Here is a 19,578-nt window from a genome sequence, read left to right as displayed (position 1 = left end):
TTCCTCGGAGGGAGGGGGGGCGTCCGGCTCTGGGCAGGGCAGAGGCGGAGCGGTAGGAGGAGGGCGGCACTCAGGGCCTCCCACATCCGGACAGTCGACCCGTTGCACTTCCGCCTTCTTGGCACATTGCCCCAGAGACTCGGAGGGGGAAACTTCCGGTTCTTTGTTTACGAGCCGCGCAGTTTCTAATCCGCGTTGCAGATCGGATTGTGAAAGTATTGGCTGAGCCGGGACCCCGCGACCACCCCGAACGGCAGGCAGACCCCACAGAGTAGCCCACAGGACCCTCTTTTCTTTTGGACAAGTTTTATCAGTCCAGGTTTGTTCTTGGACAAGCGCCTCCGCGGCTCTTAGGGCGGCACGTTGTTCCGATTTCATAACTTCTAATGATTCTAATACGGTTTTCCACAATTCTCTCACAGATTTAATTTCTTTCTCTTCTTCCCCTCTGATAGTTTTGTCCCACATAGTGTCCCCCACTGATCTCCATTCCGTTGGGGAAAACAAAAGTGGAACTTCTCCAAAGTGTCCCCACTTCTGAGCTAAAAAAATCAATGTGATTAGCTTTTCCTGTGACGATTCAATACCTCTCTTAGAGAGAATAGTCGTCAGCAGTGCCGCGGCTGTTTCAATATCCATTATCTTATCAGCGCGGTCTTAAGAGCCCAATTCACCTGCGACTTTGGTGCAGTACCAGAAGCAAGGTTCTCCTGATTTGCTCAGGAGAAATGAAAAAGGCTCCGCATTTGCCAGGAGGGTCTCCCCAACGAGAACTCCTCCTCCTCCTTCTCCACCAATGGAGAAACGGCTTTTTAGCCCCCCAACACACCACAGACGCTCTCTGCAGGCTTGTAGCAACCCGCAACCAAGCTCACCCACCACGCAAAGGAAACCGAGTCCCCCCGCAAGTCCCAGGGTGCCCAGCCCACCCTCACAGAAGAAGCTGCCTTCTCCACCACCCCAGCGAAAACCGCTCAGCCCTCCCACGGGACACAAGCAAAGCTCGCCAACACCATACCGGATGCTGGGCTCCCCAGCCTACCGCCGAGATGCAAGTCCCCCACCGTTCTCCACCGCTCCTTCCCCACCAACCTCCCCATCCCGCTCCTACAAGGGGCCAAGACCTGGGCTGGATGCTGGAGATGAGCACCAGCTCTCCTCCTCCAAGAGAGGCAGCAATGTTCATTCGATATTTTGCCCAGCCACCTCTTCCTTATTTGAAGCCAGACCTCCACAGGAACCCACCAAACCTTCTGTGGAAGCGACCAGCCAGCCTGAAGCTTCACCACTTTCCCAAAAGACCAGTCTGCTTTTCCAGCAGCCTGGAGACCGGACCAGAAAGCTATCCCTGAGCGCTGCCAATCCTCAGCCGTTTGTGAGGAGAAGTTTCTCTGACCGCCGACCAGGGGTCCTGTTTCGTCTTCCAGCTGCCGTGACATCTGGCAGTGAACCCGCGCTTAACCACGCAAGGTAAGAAACTTTAAACTATTCCTATCAAAATAGGACCACAAATGGCTTTTTTTTTTTTTCCTGGATCTCATTCTGTGCTGAAGTTGCATATAAAATCACATCAAATTAAAGTAATTAAAATTACATTAATTCAAATTTGCATCTTAATTGTGATGATAAATGAGGTGAGCAAGATCCAGTAAATTTTGAAACTGTATTCCACTGTAAAAGCCTGGGATTAATCGACTGTAAAGAACTTGTGTTTTTATTAACAAACATCTGTCTAGACTCTTCAGTGAAATGACAATAAATCCCCTCAAACGGCATAAATCAGAAAGAATATAAATCTGTTTCAGGGAGAGCAGGGTTCTCTATGCTAGCATTCTCTTCTCTTTAAAAAAAAGAAAAAAATACATGTCCTTAGGTGCCTCAGGATTCATAATGTTTGATTGGGCTATTACAAAACTACTCTAATCAGGATTAAGCCTTGTACCCTGGAAACTAGAGGTGATGAGATTATATGATGATCAAGGGTGATTTAGAAGATCAAAGCCTTTTTTGAGGGAATAAGGTCCCTAATTTTACTCCTTTAAAAGAGGTTATTTTGTTTTAACTTGTATTGGTCTTATTCTTTTTCTGCATGTTGACAAATACCCAGTGTAAAGATGTGGTTTTGCTGAAGCCATTGATGTTTTTGCAAGAAAAATCAATTGGTTCAGGATTTTACCTCCCCCCTGGAAATGTCACAACAGACACTTTTTACATAACTGAAACTTTGGTGCCTCCTGAATAAATAAATTGTCAAATATTGATAATTTCTGAAAGTTTTTGAACTCCTTTAGCCAAACAGCGAAACAAAGGACTTCTCTCTGGGTCCTGTCTTTATCAAATCAAATTGCCTCAGACTTGACCAACTGCGAAGTATTTCTTTTGCTCAGTGTAAATCTTCGAGTTGCGCCACGAAATGCAATCCAAAGAAGAAGCAGCTGCCTACCCCTCTACTGATATTTCACTAGATTGTTGGGACCAGTCTGGGTTTTTCCATGTGATGCCGTCATATTGTTTCCTAAAAAAAACAATGGAGCCAGGCTTTGGAGGTTTGGTTAAGGCCCCCTGGGGCCTCTGGCTTTGATTCTTTGCAGGTGCTTCTGCTGTCAGTCCCTCTGCAGCCCCTGGCCCACGATGTAGAGCTCGGGGTGGGACGCGGATCTGTTGGACTCTTTGATTTCGGGTACGCAAGGGCTGTTCCAAGAGTCGCCTGCTTTCCTAGGGCTCTCCTCCAAGCTGCAGAAGGAAAGATGCTTAAGTTAAGAGGCTAATGAATTGTGACTTTTTAAAACAGCACTGATTAGACCACATTAACCCTCAAAGCACAGATGCTGCACAATACTATGTAATTCCCTGTCTCCTGTGTATATGCACTGTACTGTTCCCTCCCAAAAGTCTACTGGGAAGCAAACGTTTCATATGTCGAACCGGGGATCAGTATGAATCTGGGTTTACTTGCAGGTGGACACAGACTTGCACAAAAAGTCTTGTTCCGACCCTGCTGGAGGAAAGGTCTTACCTCTGTTACACATCTGTTGAGTGAGGTTACAGTGATTTCTGAGTATGCCAACATGACTGTGGGATGCTGCAGTCAGGAGAACTGAGACACGGAAAGTGTAAATGATGTTCCTGAAGTCACACTGGCAATCTTTAGGGTCACAGGGACTTTATGAATCAAGATCTATTATAGCAGTGGAGCTAGTCATGTATGTCTCACGCCTTGGGCCTTCATGCTGAAATGTGCCCTGTGTTGCTGTAACTAATTAAAGTGGTTTAAGCTCAACATGAGTTATCTGGGAATCATTATTGTGTTTTAAGTATATAAACTGTTAAACTGTATTAGCTTTCAACTACAGACAAGCTGTCGTGTTCCTATTCTGACTGCTAGGAGTTTAATTATTTGAACTGAGGAAGAGATTTCTGATATGTGACCAGTCATGAAAATAATCCAGACCCAAATATCACCCAGTTGCAGAAGGTCTCACTTGGGCTACTTGCTTTCGGTCTGATTCAGTCAACACAATCCATCCTCAAGCCCTCCTCGAACAATATCTTAAAGGCATGTAATCTTTTATCTTTGTTCTACCTCTTGGGAGATTAGGAATCTTAATAAAATATTATTTTGTTTAACTGCACACACAGAAATCCTATTACAGATCAGCAAGATTTCTGTGAGCAGAGCGATTGTACATGTTATGCCTTGATAAGATGCCAATAGCTGCTGATCGCTGTCAAACGACCAAGCTTAGAAACCAGCAAAGTCAGCTCATTCTGTCCATGTACTGGCTGTCCATGTGGGAACCAGTTGTACTGACTTGAGCACTGAAACCTGAAACTCTCATCAAGTACCCTAAGACTGGACACAAAAGCTCTAGCTCCCGCCTTAGGGCTAATGATGTCTTAAGTCCTGATACTCCTTAGAGAACAGGATGGGCAGGAGACAATCTTGGGAAAGAAATGCTTTTTGCCTTCTAGGGGATCAGCGAGTGTACAGGAGACATGCAAGTCTGCGTATAGCACTGACATTTAATGCCTGGCAACACCAGTTAGCAAGTGAGATGGAAGTCACCCCCCTTTTTTGGTGTTTCTTCTAAAATGGAGTGGGTGGGAGAGGATGCTCAGCTGCCTAATGAGAAACATGTTGCTTGTACAAGCTCCTCTCTTAAACAATCTGTTTCTCAGCAAATTGATGTTTTAATTGGGCATGGAAAAATTGGAGGACTCTATCCTTGAGTTTGGGAGCATAGTAGAAACTGGCTAACTCACTGATTTTCAAAATGTTTTACCTGTAAAAGAGTGATGCTATTGCATGTTTGCCTCTGCCTCTCCTCCCTCCTGTGACTAGTGCTTGGAGCTGCTAATAACACACAAAACCCCCACACAGACAAAAAAATAGGCATTGTTATATTTGTAGAGGAGAGGTAGAGCAAGGGAAGGAATGAAGGAAAGGAGACTGACAGCTGGTTGGGAATAGCTTGTGAACTTGAGACCAGATGCAAACATGGCCAGAACGAGGAGGTTTAGGAGCACAACATCTGGTTTGGGGACACGTTTCGAAATTTCCCTCCGTCAGCTGAATGAATGGCAAGGCAGAGGAAGCCTTGTATGCTTAATGAACTTGAAGGAGAAAGACGGACCAGGGTATGGTGGTTTGTCTCTTATGGCATCTGCTGCAAGAGCAGGTGTCGGCATCTGTGCATGGGGATGTGGCGCTCACAGCTGTGGCAACCGTGCTGGTCCCCAGTGACTGGAGATGAGCAGCAGTGATGGGAGGAGCTCTTGGAGCTTCTGCCTTATGCTGGTTCCTAAAACAGTTCTCTGCCCATCAGTGTATTTGCTGTGATATTCAAATAAGGCCATTTGATGTAAGGTCTGTAAAAGCTTCCTCCAGGCAGCTTATTTTAAATGTAAGAAAACACACGGTAGTGTATTGCATTTTAAATCACTGTATGTGGCAATTAATGGGCCAATTTTCCCTTTTGCTTATATTGATATAAATTTGGACTAACTCAGCAGGACTACTTTTGATGTCCATTTGTATAAATGGTAAGTTGAATTTGGCTCAGGATATATGTCGTTCTTCCAAAATGCTGTATATCATAACACTAGCATATATAATTTTTTTCATGAAAGGGAAGATTTTATTTACAGTGGTTTGTTTTGGTTTTTTTTTATATTACTCTCTATGCTCTGACAGACTACAATAGAAAGATAATACACCCCATTTAAGTATAAATTAGCTAACAATTTATAAAAGACTGTTTTTCACATTGATCCATAAAACTGCCAGGGCTTTTGTCTTGCAAGGTTTGATATAAAGCCTCTTCTGAAAACATTTATATCTGCTAGCAGGCACTGGAGTAGGCAAAGCTGACTTCACATAGTACACAACAACAACAGAAAACACAGCAACAACATATAGGACTTTTAGGAAACTTTCAAATGTCAGAATATATTGCAATATTAGAACTGGGAATGCAAACCGGTCTGCATTTCTCCGTGTTCTTCACATGTTTTGTTCAGCACTTTTCTCTACTGTCCCTGTGGGAAACTTGATCCTTTTTCTGTCTCTAGGGAGGGAATTCCTGGACACCTTACTTCAGTGCCTATGACTGTCCCTTTACTCATTCAGTATCCAGGACTGTCCCAGTATTTACAATGTGCGGAGTGCTTGTGCACTTACAAGTGCAGTTTTGTCTCCTGCTAGTGTTGGTCTTGCAATCTCTGCTCATGGGGATGATTCACATGATTTCAGCTGTTCTCTGGCAAGAGTAACAATATTCCTCACATGAGGAAAGGCTGCCTGAGAAGGGTCTTAATCCTCTTGCGTAGCTTAGAGCTTAATGGACTTAAACATCCTAAGATGCTAAGAAACTAGAATAACAACCCTTTTTACTTCCGGGCTGTTACACTGATCTTTGAGTATTCCCAAATACCATTTCTGTTTCCTAGCTGGTTCTGAGTTGTTGTTTTGTTTTTGTTTTTGTTTTGTTTTGTTTTGTGTGGGTTTTTTTGTTTGTTTGTTTTTGTTTGTGTTTTTTTTTTTTTTTAAGTGGTAGAGAGAATTTAAAGGTAAGCCCAGATTTTTTTAAAAATGGCCACCAATGCTTGCAAACATGGAACTGGTGTGTTGATGCTTCAATTTCTTTAAACTGACTTTTTCAGAGCAATTAATCTTCAGTAGCCATGGGAGGTTTCTCCACTTTGAAAACTGGGCTTGGGCTGTGGACTCATTAGACTTGAAATTGGCACCTAGTTCTGAAAGCCTACATGAGAAGCTCAGAAGCTCACATTATCTGTCATTCTTGCCAGCTGATTTGAAACATTTTAATAGAGATATCAGGTGAACAGTTTACTGGCTTAGAAGCTGAAGTTAGGAATGATACCCTTCCTCTTGGTCCAAGCCTACCTCCTAATGGTTATTTAAAGATGTGTGTAACCTGATGGTTACTTCAGAGCTTTTAAGAATTGAATGTGGCTATCTTTAGCCCCCATGCAAATAAGAGAAGTTCTGTGCCATGAAACCAACACTGAATTTTCCCTGGGGTACCTGTCACAGCAGATATGTAAGTGTAAGGCTTGAGCAACCCATGGAAGCTTAACTCCTCCCTGTATTCATACTGGCAGACTGAAATCTGGGGTGAGAAAATAGAACAGAATATTTCAGTTGGAAGTGATCTACAACAATCACCTAGTGCAACTGCCATGGTATCTTTGCCCAGCTGTCTGTTCTGCACATGAAGAGAGCACTTTTCTGGGAAATCTCTCAACGACATTAAATTCTCATCAGGAGCTCAGAAAGCCAATGCAGTGCTACCCTTCCGCTTCCTTGGCCTAGAGTGGGAAGTTTCTTACCTTGCGTGGTTAAGCGCGGGTTCACTGCCAGATGTCACGGCAGCTGGAAGACGAAACAGGACCCCTGGTCGGCGGTCAGAGAAACTTCTCCTCACAAACGGCTGAGGATTGGCAGCGCTCAGGGATAGCTTTCTGGTCCGGTCTCCAGGCTGCCGGAAAAGCAGGCTGGTCTTTTGGGAAAGTGATGAAGCTTCAGGCTGACTGGTCGCTTCCACAGAGGGTTTGGTGGGTTCCTGTGGAGGTCTGGCTTCAAATAAGGAAGAGGTGGCTGGGCAAAATATCGAATGAACATTGCTGCCTCTCTTGGAGGAGGAGAGCTGGTGCTCATCTCCAGCATCCAGCCCAGGTCTTGGCCCCTTGTAGGAGCGGGATGGGGAGGTTGGTGGGGAAGGAGCGGTGGAGAACGGTGGGGGACTTGCATCTCGGCGGTAGGCTGGGGAGCCCAGCATCCGGTATGGTGTTGGCGAGCTTTGCTTGTGTCCCGTGGGAGGGCTGAGCGGTTTTCGCTGGGGTGGTGGAGAAGGCAGCTTCTTCTGTGAGGGTGGGCTGGGCACCCTGGGACTTGCGGGGGGACTCGGTTTCCTTTGCGTGGTGGGTGAGCTTGGTTGCGGGTTGCTACAAGCCTGCAGAGAGCGTCTGTGGTGTGTTGGGGGGCTAAAAAGCCGTTTCTCCATTGGTGGAGAAGGAGGAGGAGGAGTTCTCGTTGGGGAGACCCTCCTGGCAAATGCTGAGCCTTTTTCATTTCTCCTGAGCAAATCAGGAGAACCTTGCTTCTGGTACTGCACCAAAGTCGCAGGTGAATTGGGCTCTTTGCTCTCTGAGCTGTTGATGTGTGGTTTTGAAACCCCACTGGGATTTTGAAGAGGAATGATTTTATGGGTTTGCTTGTACAAATCTGCAGCCTCTTTCCTCTGGGTTTCCAGTATCTCCTCCTGGCTAGGTATGTGCACACTGGTAGGGTTCAGCTCCAGAGAGTACCTCTGCAGTTTCTCGTCCCCTGCTCCTGTATTCCTTAGACCTTTATTAGTGATCGCACTGGGGCCACTGATGTTTTCACTTGGCAGTAAGTCAATGGACTGGACAGAGGCTTTCATTTTTGGGGAAACTTGTGCTCTCTTAGCAGCATGAAATTCTGTTTTGGCAGGCTTTTTGGCATCTTCTGAAGAGTTTCCTTCTATTTTTGCAGTTTCTTCAGGCTCAGATAAATCGAAACACGTGTCCATTAACATTTCAGGTGGTGGTGGTGGCAGGTTCTCAAGGTCTTCGTCAGCTTCTTCCTTTGTGTCCTTCTTGCTTAATTCTGCAGTTAGTGCAGGAGGAAAGGCATTTGGAAAGCTAGAAGAAACTCCATTGGCGTCTGAAGGGTCCGTGTCTTCTACTGGTGAAATACGATGCTTAGGATTTAAAGGTGCCAGGCCTCTCTGGAAAGGAATGGTGGGTGGAATAACTGGAAGTCCAAATTTTCTGAGGCAGGCCTTCAATTTGCTAGAGGACCTGGCTGTAACTTGTTCATCCTGTAAATAGGGTGCTGCTCTTGATTTCCAAGGCTCTGGGTTGCTATGTGTATCCTTCTTCTCATAAAACATTTCAAGCCTTTTGCTGAGCTCTTTCTGAGTTCTCTGCAGCTCTAGGAGGGTCAGGTCCTCTGCCTGGCTTCTGAGGGACTCCTCTGACCTGGACCGTCGTTGTTTCCTGAAGGTTTTCTGTCTGCCCATTGCTGTACTGGGCCTTGTTGTTAAAACCGCTCTTCCACTCTCATCCTCTGTCCATTCTTTATGTCTGGATTTAGCTGGGACAAACTTGATTCTTTCACTGATGGCATATTTCATCTTCAGAATAATTTCCTCTCTCTCTGCATTCTCTGTCCTCTTGATGGACTGTCTTTGCGTGTTATCAGTGACTGCAGGTGAAGACAGGGGCCTCCTCGGCAGGGCATCCTTCCCCATATCTGATAAACTTGTGTTGTCATCATCCTCGCCCAGGGTGCTTCCCTCATCATCTTCATCATCATCATAAGGAAAATCTGTTGATTCACATATTTTGAAATGTTCATCTTCCTGAATAGAGTCAGACTGGAAGGAGTTATAGGAATGACTTTTTCTCAAGTTTGCATATTGGGGCGTGGTAGAAATGCCTTCTGGTACTCTACCCTGACAAGAAGTTGCTTCTTTACTCCGCACAGATGAGTAAAATATATCTTTAAAATGCCTTTCAAGTGCACAGTCATGGGATGTGGCTGTGCCTGGCGACATTGTCCCATCACGCACTGTTCTGGCATACTTTTGGGATGGATGTCCCTGTGCATAGGAATCACAGCTTGCTTGTCCTCCATGCTGGCTGAGAGCACTGAAGTCTTTGAGGGATTCGTTGTCCACGCAAATGCCACTGTCCTCAGAGCAGAGAGTCCTGTCATCACCCTGGGACTGAGAGGATCTCACTGCTGAGGCTTCAAGCAGCCTCACCATCCTCAGCAGGCGCTCATCAAAGCTTTGCTTTGCTTTCAGTTTTCCTTCCAGGTTGCTTGCAGCAGACTGCAGGTAGCTGCATGTTTCCTGCAGGGCGTCAGACGTGAGAGAGGCCAGTGTCCCACTCACTAACTGCATTTTATTGACTGTGTACTGCAGTAGTTGTTGCAGAAGATCAGGGTGCTCCTTCAAATCACCTTTTTCTGCTGGCCATGCCAGATTCCCACCTATGTCTTTGAGGAGACTTTCACCATCACTGGCAATTTCTTCCAAGAGCTGGTTGATTTCATCAAAACGAAGCACAAGAAAGCTTACCAGCTGCTGTAGGAAGAGTTGAGTTTGGGTAGCCTGGTTGGCCATATGAAGTATAGTTTCATATTTCGAGAGGTTGGGATTTAAGTAGGCATATGCACTCTGATGAGCCTTAACAAGCAGTTCTGGGAAATCTACTTTTTTCTCTGTCTCGCACGGTGACGAAATGGACTTTTCTTTACTTTTGCTAGATCGACCTTGTTTTGCCAGCTTGTGATTTTTTGCTTCTTTCCTTTCTTGGGAATTTGCTTTGCATTGCTTTCATCCTTGTCATCCCAAATGAAAGGTGACGCTTCTGATTCACAGGAGCTTTGCTTTCTGATCTGTATGGCCTCAGTGATACTTTTTTGAGACTCAATCAGTTTGGACATAACAACTTCAGCATCTGTGGCTGTCCTCTCAATTTCCTTGTCTTCCCTGGAAACTTGAGGATCTGAATGGGCCTTGGAAGATAACTGCAAATCATCTTTGTTGTCCTGGTCCGATAATTCATCCTCCTTTTCTCTCAGGTATTCTTTCCCCTGGATCCCATACTGGTGGAATTCATCAATATTGTAGCAAGATGAACCTTTAACAAGCAGTGGGATTCCTTTATCTCCCGGATCAATACGCAAAACACTTTTGGGTTTATTGAAAGCCTTAAGACCACTTCTTGCAATTGTATTCTCAATCTCATTGTGAGAGGGTGTGCAGCCCATCCTTTCTCTGTCTTTGGCTTTATCTTTGATTAAAAATCCAAATGAAATAGGAAAAATACAACAAAAATTCAAACTTACTGTTTCATCCTGAACTGCAGACTGGCATTCTTCTCACAGCTTTTCCATCACAATTCCAGTTTTGTTGTTGGTTTTCATTGCTGTTTGCCTCAAAATCTCAGGTGCTCACTGCCCAGGATCTTCTCTTGAGTTGTGCACTGCCTCATTTTATGTTCCCACTCAGGTTTTCTTCTTCAATTCAAAAAAAGAAGTGTGAAAGCTCTGCTGGATTTAGAGCTAATGGATTAAGAGGACATGTGTGCCTCACTTCTGTCTTGACAGATGTCCACTACAAATAAGAGTTTAAGCTCATTAGGGTAAGCAGGCACCAGCCAGTCAGCACCCGTGTTGTATTTATTAAGGCAGGTTTTTTTCTGCACTATATTGGGAGGCAAAGGGACTTGGTAACTGTCCCTCCTTTATTTCCCTTGTTGCAAAAGCATAACACACGCTGAATGCAGAGATTCAAAGGAAGATACTGTAGTTTAGAGGCCTTTTTGAAGGGAAACTATTTGAACAGGTGCATAAATGATACTCCTGAACTAAGAGAAAGGTGACCTTGACCAAGTATACTTCTATGGGAGAGTACAAGACACGAAATCCAAGGGGTTAGAGACACCTGTTAGACTTCTGCCTTGAGGGGCTTCAATTTTTTCCCCTGCTTGCCAGTGACAAGCTGTTTACTCTTCCTTCTAAGACTTCCAAACAAGATTTTGATTTTTTTTCTTCCCCTCAGTTGATAATTCTTGGAAAGTGGTTTTTTTCCTCTTCTAGATAGTTTCACAACCTGAAAAGGTGAACTGCACGATAACAGTATTTATAGAATAAGTTTTGCATATGTTGTCGAGATGGTATTTGCCTCTAATGGATCTAAACTGTAAAATTTTAGATGAAAGAAAAATTAAATGCAAATTCATATTTTCCTTCCTCTGAGTGTCTTGGGATAAAATCTGAATGTTTTCTTTGCAGTCACAAAAGTGATTTGCTTACTTTTATTTCTTTTCATCACTTAGGGCTTAGTTCTCTGAACTGCAAAACTTTATGGGTTAAAACTATAAGAAAAAAGCTAAAAAATTAAAAACACAGACCCATTTCTGAAAAAAAAACACCAACCAACCAACCAAACCACAAAACTGTTGTTTGGTTCACTTCTGAGATCAGAACAGAATAATCCTTTCTGAAAGAGAAATTTAAGAAGCCAAAGTAGGAATTGAATGAAGCAGAAGATATTTATCTTTTCCAAGTATTGATTTATGAAGGGTGGTATGTGGATGAGGGTGAAAATAGCAATCCCCCCCACGCCAGTTTCCCTTTTCATTACTCAGACTGGCCTAAGTGGATTAGTCTTCTAATTTCCAGATACAGCTTTTCTGCCAAAGGTGGCCATTTCTCAGTGTCACAAGGTCACAGACAGCAGTGGCCAAATCTAATGCTGGGTAGACACCTGCAGCTTCTCTCTAGATTTCTAACTGCATGGTTGAGGGTAACATGTCTGAATCCTAAAAATCTTTGCATGCTACCAAGGCTATAAAACATTCTTAGACTTTAACGAACAGCTTACATGATTCATTCCTTGGTGCTGGACTGCAATAGCTGCATATCTGCATGGAAAGTTGTTATTCTCTGTAGCCTTGTTGTTGAAATCTCTTTTTATGTTCAATGGGGGCAATAAGATTATTGTGTTTGCTGAGGGTTTTGATTGTGGGGTGACTATAAAACCGTGGTAGATGTGTTGCTAACCCCCTCTCCCTTCCTCTTCCCCCTTTAGCCCCCCCTCTCCCCCCTTCCCACTAGGGACAGACAATCAGGAGGGAAAGAAGGACAGAGAGAAGAGAGTTGGAAAAATTAAAAATGTTTTACTAATGCTACTGATGAGAATAGAGAAAATAATACAAAATACACAAAACCAATCTTGAAAGTCCCAGCAACTGCAGAGCCAGCACCCAAAGTCCTGGATTGGACTCTGCAGCCAACCGGAGCTGGATTCAGTCTGTCACTGGGCCTCAGTTCGCAGGGAAGGCCCACAAGGTCCTCTCCTAATGTCAGCCATAAGGAAAAAGGGACGAGATCCTCTTGATCTCCCACTTTTATATGAAGTATTCACGTGAATGGGATGTTATACTCAGTTGGTCAGTTTCTTGGTCACCTGTTTCTCGTTGCCCCTCTCACGAGATGTCCATCCATGCTTATCAATAACTTTGCATTCCATTGCTATGTTTACCAAAACATGTATCTGGTTCTCCAGGAAAATGCAGCTAATATGAAGGCTTTAGCTGACAGGCAAATTCACTAAAAGAGAAACTTGGTTTTAACAAAACCAGGACAGTGTTTTACCAGGGACAGGGCATGTCAGTGATTCCCAGCAAAATTTTTAAAACGACGTGCTTTCTCTAAAATAATTTTCTGGAACACAGAAATTGTACTTAATATACATGGTGGCATAGTAATTTCCTTCAAAGCTTTTCTGGAAGGTATCAGGTAATTACTTCTTGGCTCTGCTTCTTGCAAGTCATGTAGCTCACTCTCTGGCTGCTTCTGGGTCTCACTGTGATGTGGTTTCTACACAATGGTCCCAGCTCTTTTTCCATTCCCTTTTAAGCACATATCTAGTATGTTCAAAGTGGAGAAATGGAGCAGATTTAGGCAGCTGCTTCACAGTCAGGATGCTGTAGCCCTCCTTCGTAAGTCAAGGAAAACACAGTAAACCAAGCAGCGAGCCTTAGTGCACCTATTTTGGTTACAGTGGAAGTTAAGAGACATCTTTGGCTATAAAATATCATCAGACATTCCTTTGAAAAGCAGCTCCAAGAGTTCCTTTGTTAGCACTGGGAATTTTGACAATTAACTCCATGTGAGTTATTTGTTGTATTTGGGAAGTCATTTTTCTTTACTTTTTTCCTTTGATTATCCATTCATGTCACTTTTTTTTTTTTTGTTATTGTCAGGCCATGTGTTAATATCTTCCAGGAAATACATGCATGGTTAAAAAATGCAAAATCCTGGTTTATGCTTATTTATTATATAGTCTTTTATTATTTTAAATATTAATATTAAAACAGTAGTAAGTTTATTATTTATTTACTATTAACTAGAGAATCATGGTCATGGAAAACATGTTTTTAATAGGCACCTGTTTTATCCTAACTGTAATTGCAGTTCACATGTATATGCAACATGATTATTTAATGTTCTGTCCAATTTTTTAGCTTATGTGACAGCGCAGGAACTGCTTCCAACCACTTATGAAACTGTATTTCCCCCATCAATACTTCTGTTACTAAGTATTTATATATTGTTTGGAATGTCTGAGGTGCTTTAGAAAAACCAAATCCTCTACTTCGTGGAAAATGCTAAGGAAAATGCTTTGGCTCATGGTCATGCAACAAAAATAAAGACAAAATGGATAAATTAGGTAAAAAACAGTGGTAAAAGAGAATATCAATGAAGTGAACGACAGGGAAATATTTTTGAGTGTAAGGGGATTAGATGAATCTATAATCTGTGATTTAGGATAGCTGTATGTTGATGTCATTCCAAGTGCAGTTACTATAGTAATGTATTTTGGTTTACAATGCTACCACTTGCAGAACACAGGCTGAAAAGGCAACAGCTGGTCATGTTCAAGTGGATGCCCAAGTGGTGTTACCTGTAAACTTGCTAACTAAAGTGATTTTTACAAGTGCACCAGATGAACACAAAACTGTGTTTGAGGAAGGGACCCTATGAAAGCACCAAATATAAGATAATTAAGGATAAAAGGAGGCTTTTCCTTGCATGTGGATTGTGTATAAATTGCCTTTCCTCTTCCTTTCATATACTTTCTTCCTACTGTTAAAATTGGCAGTACTGTCATTTTGATGGGGCTGCCTGGTCATGCACTGCTCCTGAAGGGAAGAACTTAAATATTTAAACCCCATCAGACATAGTTGGTACAATAGATTATAAAAACCAAAGACTAGTCTGAAAGTGGCACTGTAAGTGCCTTAGAAAAGGCAAGAAAAAGGCCTGAATCTAGGCGAAGATGTGTGATACTCAGCCCTCAGAGGTGTTGCCAATGCTGTAACCACGGGATGGATTTTAGAGCCTTATGAAGGAAGAGTCAGTTGACTAAAACTGTATGAAATGACAGTGTAAAACCAGTAACATAAGTTTAAAAAATATGGAAATAAGGTAAATAATAATGAGGGACTGCTTGTGAGAGTGCCCTGGTTTCAGCTGGGATAGAGTTGATTTTCTTCCTAGTAGCTGGTATAGTGCTGTGTTTTGGATTTAGAATGAGAATAATGTTGATAACACACTGATGTTTTAGTTGTCACTCAGTAGTCAAGGACTTTTCAGCTTCTCAGGCAGTGCCAGGTGCACAAGGAGCCGGGAGGGGACACAGCCAGGACAGCTGACCCAGGCTGACCAGAGGGATATTCCATACCATGTGATGTCATGCTCAGTATAGATTCTGGGGGAAGCTGGCCAGGAGACTGGCTGCTCAGTAACTGGCTGAGTATCAGTTGGTGGGTGGTGAGCAATTGCATTGTGAATCACTTGCATCATCATCATCATTATTAGTATTATTATTATTATCATCATCATCATCATAATTATCATTATTATTATTGTTGTTGTTACTATTATTATTTTCTCTTTCTGTCCTATTAAACTTTGTCTTCACCCACAAGGTATACCTTTTTATTTTTTTTTCCAATTCTCTTCCCCATCTCCTGAGGTCGGGGGTGAGCAAACAGCTGTGTGAGAAGTTTAGCTGCCTGCTGAGCTAAACCACAACAGAGAAGTTGCAAGATTTAAAAGAGAAATGTGCATAAATGCTCATACTGGATCTTAAAAATTTAAGGTTTGTATTGGTGGATGATTTCTGAGGAAAGTGCACTCTGCTCGCTGAGGAATTATGAAGTGCTTGAGTGATAACAGCAACTTTAAAGAGCTATTTTGCTCTGAAAGAAACCTGCTTTTTCTTCTTTTATATCAGCAAATTGAATATAACAAGGGAGCTGTTCATATTGTTGGCCTAGATATCACTAAGTAAATAAGAAATTGCTGCTTTTTATTTCAGCTTCTCCTGCAGAGCTGATGCTGTCCTGGGAGATAGAGTAGATTCTCTCTTTTCTGTAACCACTGACAGAAACACTTACAAAGCTTCATAGTGTTTCCCCTGTGGAAACCTGTTGACAACGGTAAGGAATAGGAGTAGCAGGGTTTGAAGGAAATCTGGTTGCAAATAATTAAATGAACCCAGTGAGTCTATACAGAGCCTTTATTAGTGGTGATGGTGCAAGTGAAAGACAAAATTCATATTGACTCTGGGTCAAGGATAAACTTTTCACAACTGGCTGTCTGAGGCTCAACTTATGCCTTCTCTTCTTTTATGTCTAACTTCTAAGCAGGTTGCTTCAGACTGATTGCATGACACAATAAATATGAACTCAATGTTTTCAAAAACCTGTTTTGCAAAAGCAGAACCTTTTTTTTTTTTTTTAACAGCAGCAGGACAAGAAGAAACAAGTTGTTGAAAACAGGCAGGGGAAACCGGTTTTGTGCTCCAGCAAAAATACTTTACAAAGGAACTAACAGAAGAAGAAATATATATATAAAAAATTAAAGAGTTCTGGGTGTTTGCTTGCTCAGAGCTGTTGATACACCCAAGATGATCCAAAGGAGTAGAGAAAAATTGTGAGTTTAATGCCACTTGAGGTCAGCAATAGTTTTGTGAGATTTATTTACATTTGTCTATTATTTTTGGAATATGTATTCTGGTCACTTGGTCATAGTTTCTCTTTGCTAAGAATGCCATGGATATTTAAAAGCTTGCTATCTGTTGTAACTAATACATTCACTGCTGCTTTCAATGGTTAAGACAGCAACTGCCAAAAGGTAAGAGTTAGGAGTAAGAATTGTGTGAAAAAGCATAAAGCTTTAAGTACAGATTTCCAGAGTTATACAAATCTAGAAAATTGAAAGGGGACAGTCTCATTAGCCCAGGCAGTGGTTGGATCAGTTCCCACAAGTGGAAGCAGGTTTGTGCTTGCAATTTCAAGGAAAGTGAGTTTCTACAAGGTGAGGGACTGGCAACTCAACAGGTAGGCAGTGTCATTTCTAGTGGAAGGTGGTACGTGGACTTGAGATCTAGAAATGAGGTCCAGGTGACTCATATTCCTGAAAAATATCCCAGGATGCTATAGAAAAGGGAACAGATATTTAGCCCCGTGCCTCTTCTAATTCCCAGTGGATTCCCTCACCTAAATCACTTGGGGTTTCCCTGAGAACAAAGATAAACACGGCATTCCTCCTGGCTCCTCCCGCAGAGCTTTCTCCAACCATGCTGTGCACTGACTGCTGCGTGAAACCACGTCAAACCCACAGGCAGATGCAGCGTGGCAGCTGCGAGTCCTGATGCATGTGTGCAGAGCAGGTGTTTACTCTTTCAGTGCTGGGGCACTAATGAGAGAGGAACCGAGTGGCTCTTGCTGTGGATCCAGAAGCAGTTGATGTGATCTGAGAAGCTGGCACACCTGGCAGAAACTGGAAAGGGCAATGTACACAGCAGGGCACTGGCTAAAGCTCAGAGGGAAGAAGGGTGGCATGTTCCTTGGGAAATAATGGGCAGGGCTGGAAAAACTGACAGTAACCAGTGGCCTTTTTTGTAGGAGAGAAATATCCTGATTGTGGGTGGATGCACAGCTTCCTTGTTCCACGTCCAGCTCTGAGGGTAGCTCCTGCAGTATCCATGGTCTTTTGAACATGCTTGCTGTCCCAAAGCCACATTGAATGTAGTATATAAGTGTGCTCCCTTTCAGAACCTCTCTGCTGCCCTAATCCTCACTCTGGAGTGGCTCTACTCAAAGCTGCAGTGTCTTCCAAAGCCACTTAAATTATCCCTTTGCTCTGACACATACATTTGTGAAGATGAAGGAACTGGTTAGTAATGTCCAAGAAGTGAAATAATATTTTAGTTAAAATAAGCTTATTGTTCACAAGCATTGTTTCCACGTCTTCCCTCTGAAGTTGCCAGAGCTGCTGCAATCCATTGTTCTGAGCTCTCCAGGTGCTCAGCAACTCTGCTGCCCATGGCAGCACTGAATGAGTCAGACAGGATAGGCTGAACAGGCTTGTATTTAGACTCATATCCTGGCACGTAGGAGGTGCTGAAAAAGATATTGTGAAAGGTACAGAATGAGGTTTAAACATATTTTTTAAAAATTTCCATTGCAGGGCCCAGGGGTGGAAGTCAGGACAGGCAGGAATTTTCTGAGGCAATGGTGTCCAGTACCCTTTGCGGTTGCAGAACTAAGTCACAAGATTCACTCTATAAGCTAAAATGTTTGGGTTTTTTGCCTTTAATTCTCCAAACAGAAGGATGTTCTAAAACCCAAGATGCTTTGTTAGGTGCTTGTTTTCATATTCTAGCATGAAAGTATTCACACACTGTTTTATCCTCACATTCAACATTACCTTTGAATTCACAGAGCATTTTCCATAGTTTATGGCAAATAGCAACCCTACCCTGCCTCAGCTTTCATTCTGCTGCATTAAACAAGCCATGTTCTGGTAACCTCCTAAACCAGATTTTTCTTTTCCTTGACTGTGCTAGCAAATAATCTCTGGACGTGCTAGATTAGCTGCCTCCTGCTGAAAAAGGGTGGTCAGAACTGCATGCAGGTTCCCAAGGGTATGGCAGAACCTGCTGGCATGAATACTTCCCTGCCATGAGCCTCCAGCTATGCATCCTAAGATAAGTGTTTGCTTTTTATGCCATTGCATCGTATTGGTAATGATTTGCATTGTGTAACTGTTGACTACAATTGCATCTTCCTCTTCTCCCGTCACTTCCATAAGAAGATCCCATACATCAAACTTCTTAGTTCATTGCTTTTTAATAGCAATTTTTTTTTTGTCTCATCTGTTTGCTGTTTCTTCTGTCAAAATCTCTAAAGGAAAATATGAAAAAGGTAAGTTCCAAGAATAATATCCCAGGATGTCATTGGTAAATTCCCCCAGTCCAGTACTTTCCATTTAACTTACTCAACACTGTTTCCCTCTGCACTTGCAATTCAATTGAAATTCTCCAGAATTGCTAATAGTTTCCATTTCAGGCACTTCACTACAGTCCATTATTCAGCATCAGCCATAAAATATTTCCCTTTCCCAGAACATCAAGAATCTTGAAAAAAGCAGATACCAACTGCCAATAGTAAGCTCACATTTGATCTCGCTGACATCCATGTCTTTGTGCTTCAAACTCTTTCTAAAGTACCCTGGAGGTGAAAATTGCGGGCCTGCATTTTCCTGGATTACAATTTTTCTTTGCCTTTTCTAAGTATGAAACATTTCTAAGAAATGGAAGAATTCTCTCAGCTTTTCTCTAGCCATCTGGTCTCATGTTTACCATCACAGCTCCATGTTCCACTGCCTTCAGTTTTCAAGTCTCTGTGATCTGAGAGCACTTACAGCTCTTGACTTTTCCAGTACTTCACTTGAGGTAATTTCCACTTGTCCTTCCCATTATTTGCCCTGCCTACCTTCCACAATTAATATTATCACTGGAAAAAAACAGCAACAAAAAACTGGTTCTAAAAATTAGTTGTATTTACTCATTATGACCCACATTGAGCATAAAAACATAGCAAAACTTGTCTGAGTTTTTATCCAGGTCAAATTCCCCTCAAGTAGCCTGGGCTCAAGCCATAAGAAAATGGGTTTACCACCGCACGGGTTTCTTAGAGATTACCGATCTTTGGATTTAGATCCTTATTAGGTTTAGCGGAACGGATAAGCACCCTCTGAAATGCCTTCTTGGAAGCTGCTACTTTCGTTCCTCCAGCTGGTTAGTGAAATGCACTGGGAAATGAAAAATTCTGAGTTCGGTGCTTAAATCTAGCAGCGATTACGTGTGACCTTCGGCCAGTCACTTTCACGCAGCTGTGCGGGCAGGAACACGTTACGGTGTTAAGCACCCACGAATACCGGGCACCCGAAACCATCAGTTAAGAAGCCGCCGTCTCCCTTTGCTCTCCCTCTTCTCCCAGCCACCACTCCTATCCTAGTTTTTCCAGTTTTCCCTCCCGCTGTTCTGTCGCCGCTCCGGAATTACCCGAACACCCACGATTCGGGCCGAGCATCCGCCGGACCCGGCCCGCGCTGCCCGCCGGCACCACGGGGACAGTCCCCGCGGCGGGGCGGGGCGG

General features: G+C 43.1%; 2 long non-coding RNA genes and 1 pseudogene across 2 annotated transcripts; 1 reads left to right on the top strand and 2 right to left on the bottom strand.

Moving 5' to 3' along the window:
* The first annotated feature begins 1,326 nt into the window (after positions 1–1,326).
* LOC139827522 (uncharacterized) lies at positions 1,327–18,584 on the top strand. The gene is made up of 3 exons (XR_011738170.1): positions 1,327–1,470; positions 15,878–16,066; positions 17,985–18,584. It is a non-coding gene; the product is annotated as an uncharacterized lncRNA (long non-coding RNA).
* Positions 1,535–10,543, bottom strand: LOC136099963 (photoreceptor cilium actin regulator-like; annotated as a pseudogene).
* On the bottom strand, positions 17,481–19,563 carry LOC139827523 (uncharacterized). The gene is made up of 3 exons (XR_011738171.1): positions 19,485–19,563; positions 18,780–18,933; positions 17,481–17,538 (listed from the first exon to the last, which is right to left on the bottom strand). It is a non-coding gene; the product is annotated as an uncharacterized lncRNA (long non-coding RNA).
* Between the last annotated feature and the right edge of the window lie 15 nt (positions 19,564–19,578).

Source organism: Patagioenas fasciata, chromosome 3 (genome assembly GCF_037038585.1).
Source record: "Patagioenas fasciata isolate bPatFas1 chromosome 3, bPatFas1.hap1, whole genome shotgun sequence".
Classification (NCBI taxonomy): domain Eukaryota; kingdom Metazoa; phylum Chordata; class Aves; order Columbiformes; family Columbidae; genus Patagioenas; species Patagioenas fasciata.
This window is presented reverse-complemented; position numbering and strand designations above follow the sequence as displayed.